Source organism: Glycine max, chromosome 4 (assembly GCF_000004515.6).
Source record: "Glycine max cultivar Williams 82 chromosome 4, Glycine_max_v4.0, whole genome shotgun sequence".
Taxonomy (NCBI): Eukaryota; Viridiplantae; Streptophyta; class Magnoliopsida; order Fabales; family Fabaceae; genus Glycine; species Glycine max.
This window is the reverse complement of record NC_016091.4, coordinates 48,740,977-48,746,976: the sequence shown is the minus strand read 5'-3', so window position 1 is coordinate 48,746,976 and position 6,000 is coordinate 48,740,977. Positions and strand designations below refer to the sequence as shown.

General features: G+C 27.9%; 1 long non-coding RNA gene across 1 annotated transcript; it reads left to right on the top strand.

The window, feature by feature from the left end:
• Positions 1-917: 917 nt before the first annotated feature.
• Positions 918-2,679, top strand: LOC102665024 (uncharacterized). The gene is made up of 2 exons (XR_414098.4): positions 918-1,541; positions 2,517-2,679. It is a non-coding gene; the product is annotated as an uncharacterized lncRNA (long non-coding RNA).
• Positions 2,680-6,000: the final 3,321 nt, after the last annotated feature.

Genomic DNA, 6,000 nt, shown 5'->3' with positions numbered 1-6,000 from the left:
AAACACATGTAACTAAAAAATAATTAATATAACAGTTTGTAATTAACTTTATCATATCAAATGTTATACATTTAATATGATAAAATATGATTATTTAGGTGTTTGAAGGGGATAAACATTAAGGAGATTTATTCCAATGAGTTATGAGTAATTACATAAATAAATTTGACATCAAAACTTTAACTCAAAATCTTAAAATTCATTCACGATCATTGGTCATTGGAGTCCACATACTTTAGATATTTGCATCGTCGCTCCACTCATGGGACACGTCGCTTGAACTCATCATTAAGAAGACTTTTGATACAAGAGATCCTTAAGTCAAGGATCCACCATCATTCCACTCAGCAAGTCAAGTCCGACTCTAATATCAATTATTGTGCCTCTAAGGGGAATAAATACCAAGGAGATTAGCACTAATGGACCAAAAACAACTACAAGTGAATTTGACACTATACTTTGATACAAAATCTTAAGATTTAAAATTTTTGGGCTTTATCATCTCTTATGATATTTAACCTTCTCATTCCTACTCATCTAGAACTTTACCCAACATTTGTATTTCAATAATTACTTATATAAGTTAAAAAAAATATCACAATAAATATTGTCAAAAGATTTTATTAAAAAAGAGTGAAAATATAAAGTTTTTTTCCTTTCCTCTACCGTTTGAGTAATGATTTTTAGATATATTTTTTAAAATTTTTCCACTGATATATTTTATTTCTATTTATCTTTCGTAGCTTATTTTATTTATATTCTATTCTTTTTTCTCTCTCTCTCACTAGTATTGATGATTGAATAAAGATTGGGGTAATGAAAAATCACTTTGTTACGATTTCTGTTTCATCGTGTATTTTTAATGTAATAAAAAATATCTAAATCTCGGTTTGGTTGCAGAAAAATTAGAAGAAAGAGGAAGGTGATTTTTATTGTTTGGGCGGAGGGAACAAACTGAAAAATATTTTTAAAAGTAGAAATTTATTATACTTTTCTTACCTATTCTCAGTCATTTCTTTATCTCTTATCATCTCTTCAACTAAAGTATAGGTTAAGTAGTTTAATTTGTGACAACTTCTAGCGTGAAAAAGGCTCTCATGAGGTCTGCAATGGACCATAATTAGTAACTGTTGGATTAATCTTGTCTTCATCTTAATACGCTACACCCTCCGTATCTTATAGTTTCTCTCTCCACGGTCATCTCTCACTCAGCACACACTACTCTGCCAAATTTCCAATTTCCCTCGACTTCGTAAAACCACACGAAGAGGAAGAGGATGTGTGTTTCATATCTTTTTTTTTAGATTTGTGATCATTTCATCATTGAATCCATGTTTTTATTCCCGCTTCTTGATTTTTATGACGATTTGGTTATAACAAAGCTGATTGGAAAAGCTTGAGATGCATTTTGTGTTGATTGGTGAATTTGATTATGGTGTCGGCGCCAGAGAAATCACTGATGACAACGGCGCGTGGCAGATAGTGGCGCCGTGAGACTGAGAGACTCCGGGAGGAAGCGTACAGAGTGTTGATGTGAAAAGGTACACAATAAACTTAATATGAAGACCGGTGAAAGTGGTCCACCAAAGATCACTTAGAAGTATTCATCCTATACTTCCTCATAATTTGTATTTCATTTTCCATCTATTTATTATGGCCATTTTATTTAGCAAGTAGATGCTTCGGGAGTAACAAATTTGTTGTTTGTTGTATATTAAAAGCTAGAAAAGATAAGTAATAGAGAAAAAAATTATGATAAAAAATAATTTAGAAAATATAAGAAAACAAATGCACAAATATATGAGTAAAAGATTTTTAAAGTCAAATATTGTTCCACAATATAATTAAATTATTATATTTTTTTTATACAAAATTTAAAAATGGTGAAAGTATGGTACATTTTTATCTGTTAAAATAGAAAATTGTATATTTTAAAATAAGAAAAGAGAAAATGTAATATTAAATTACTCGAAATATGAGTGCGAAGATATACATTGGAGATGTCCTAATATTTTTTATTATCCGATATACTAGAGATTAGTATATCAGAAAACTTTTTTTTAGAGCATCTCTAACATATTTTGTGTAATTTAAATATTAAATATTCTCTTTCTTATTTTTAAATATATAATTTTCTGTGTTTTTTTTTTGGAGATTTAATATTTTATTTTATACTTAGTTGCTTTTAATCAGTAGACAAATCTCCATTGGAGATGTCTTTTTTTCTTCTTCTTACGTACCTATTACTATTAGTTAAAATTAACTGAAAGCTACAAAATCATGAATAATATTCATTAAGCAAAAGAATGAAATCTACAAAATTTTGTTCTAATTTTTAATAAACTTCAACTTTTTTCTTTTCATATGTTAAAAAAATCCGTCGAAACATATAGCGACATTAAAAAAAAGAGTTACTACTATTTATTTTCTGTCTCTTATCGTATAAGGACATTAGTATTAAATAACATCGTTGTTTTTTTCTTATATGGATTTGACAATTGTACATGATTATTCAGGAAAACAAGCCATGTGAAGATTCGTTAGAAGGTGAAGAACAAGTTTAAGGGGAAAGGTCATGTGTGGGGCAACTTGTTTAATGAAATGCCACTGACATTCAAGATTCAAGACTTAGTTTCAAAATATGACGCTCATCATATATAATGGCGGATAATTTGTTTGGCTCTTGTGTATATTGTCCTTCACTTTTGACTGAGTATGGCCAAACAAGCCCCTCGAGAAGCCAAAATGTTTTTAACAAAACTTGCAGCCCGAAATTAGGACAAAGTACTTTTGGTTTTAAAGATGATGAGAAAGAAAGAGGGCACTTCGGCTTCCCTCACTTTATATCTTTACCTACCTGAATGGGGTCACTGCAATATTCAATTATTGATCATCTTAAGTGTTTGGAACAACATTTATTTGAGTGTGTGCAAGTCAAACTAAATTAACATTAATTTTGTTAGAAAGAAATATTGTTTAGCTATTTTCAACTCTGTGATAATAATTTAAAAATTATGCATCTTTAAAATTAAAAAGAAAACTTTTGTGTTACTTTTAACATTTTTATTTATTTATCAAACTTATTATTGAAATAGAAAACTTTCAAACACGAAATACTTCAGTTTAAACCAATTTTAACAAAAATCAGTTATATACAATTAAAAATACTCTAAATTAAGTTAACATATATATGCTGATTCAAATGCGTACTCCAAGCAACATATTTCATAGGTACCCATTCAGTGGCCGGAATGATATTACAAGCTTGGCAGAGCATGATTGTATTGTATTTTATTTTATTTTGAACAGCCAAATATTTTTATAAATTAAAGGGAAGAAACAAGATCAGGGTCACAAAAAGTGCCACTGATCCAGCCAGAATAACAAGTGCATGATTGTATTTTCTTTCCTCCGTTATTGCTCAAAAAGATTAAACAAAAACAGAAAGGACTTTCAGGAGGATTAGCATTTTGAAACGAAATAGGTTCTTTTGTAAATTGTTGTACATAAATGGTAATTAAATTGTTTAACGACCAGATTATCTGTTTGGACTCAAATTCGAAACACTTATCGGTACCTAAATACTACTACTAATAATGGCATGGATCTCATGCTCAGCAATAATATAACACGGTCATTTAATTTGGAATGTTAACTAGTGTTTACACCTTGGGTTAAAAAAAAAACTAGCATTTACACCCGTGATATGCATGGGATTATAACTAAAATGGGATTAAAAAAATAAAAATAGGACAAAATGTAGACATAAATTAGAATTGGAATTTTATTTTTACTATTCATTTAACTTTTTAATACAAACTTTTATTATGCCTTACCAAAATGAAATTTCAAATCTAATTAGAGAAAAATACTAGCAACATCCAAGTAATTGTATATAAGTTTCATCCTTAAAAATAATATATTAAAAAACAATTGCTTAAATAAAAGGTATAATTAAAGCAATTTTTTTTATAAATGTTGTATTTTCAAAATCAACTTTAACCATAATTAATTTTACAAAATCATTTCTATTCAAAATTAACTTTATCAATATTCATTTTAAGTTACAACATTCTCAACGCAATTGATTGATTACATAAGATATCATTTACCATATTCAATACACTTCTGCACACTCTAAGATAATATTTTATAGTTAGAGATCACTTAGGCATACAACAAATTAATTCATGCATATTTTTTATAATAATATTTTTCACTTGATCTCTTTTCGTTTATCATTATCTCACTCATTTTCTTCCTTTATTTTTTTATTTTTCTTTAGGTCTATTATATAACTTTTTATACATGATTTAATTTGTACCAATGTAATTATCTATAGTTCATGATAACCCATGTGGCTGTCCCCTGTCACCATGCTAGCAAGTGTTTCAAGAACAAAATAATGAATTCGAAAGTCAAACATTAGACATAGACTTCACCTAGCTATACGAACATGTTTATTATTAGGGCAAAGGAGGGAGAGTGACATTTGTAGCAAGAATGTCGGAGAATGCTCACCTAGCATGGTTGATTATTGTCTTTTTTTTATATATAGAAATCTTTTAATATATATATATATATATATATATATATATATATATATATATATATATATATATATATATATATATATATATATATATGGAAAATGGAATGCAGTAGAAGTGTAGAACTATGACCTTAGAACTCGTGTCTTGCTCACTCTTGTATAATTGCTGTCAACGGGAACGTGTCTAATATACACGGAAAAGCAGAACGTTGTGGCTTCCCCAAAATCTTTGAACACTACATTATTTTCTGCCATTGTATCATGGAGTTATATATGGCATGGGGAGGAAATTGTTCACTTTTAATATCTAAAAAGTATTTTTTTTTAATTTATAAAATGTGTCAAATGTGATACATTCAACTCTTTTTTCATTTTAATTAATTAACGGTGTTAATAATAATTAGAGAATCTAAGCTGGTGTTTGATTGAGAAGAAAAAAGATGAATAAAAGTATAAGGAATGAAAAAAATAAAAAGTGAAATTGTTCATTATTTGAAGTGACAGAGAATGGACAATTTCAATTTTAAATGTATAATTTCATATTCGATTTTGTAACAAAATTTTGCTAACTCCAATTCAATTTTCCTAACACAGTATTTGATTTTGGTCACGTATTCCTTGTTGCTATCAGCAAAATCGATTATGCCAACACATTCCATAACGCATGCACACAACATGAGATAAGGGTAATTTTAGAAACAGGTTGAAGTCACGAGCTTCTTGTAGACTTTGATCACATTTCGCCTCATTTTTGGAGTGAAATTGAAATGCGTGGGACCCTCCATTTTTCAATAACTTTCGTCGATGATTTTACTCCTTCCGAACACATGGAAGTCCTACTTTTCACGTTTTTCATCGATGCAATAACTTCCAGCTCTTTTCTTTCCTCAGAAACGAACGCTGTCTAAAAGTGATAACTATTTTTTAAAAGACAATCAAAAGATGAAAAATATGAGAAAAATGAATCCTAATTATATGATTAAATTTTTTTGATGACTTAAATTATGATTCATCTTTTTATTTATTGAGATTTGTCAAAATCATATAATTTGCTTAATATAATCAAACATATTATTTTTTTTATTGAAATTATATGTTTACTTTTTATGGAAAATATGTTTATATTTTTAAATACTTAGTTTATATATAAGTGAAATTAGATTCAATAATTTTAAGTAAAATATCAAATTAAGTCTTGTAAATAAAAAAAATAAATTTAAACGTAAAAAACCATTAAACATGATTATATATTTTTTTGGCCAAAAGTAATCTTCAATAAAATGAATGAATCCTTAAATATTATAATTAATTAAAAGTAAAATGTATAATTTTTGTAGTAAAGATGCAGAGAGGAAGGGTGTTATTTTACTTGTGGCAGAGTGAGCAAAGCAGAAGGAATGACTGGTGTACGTATGGTGTAACTTTAAAAAAAAAAAAACAAAAACGGT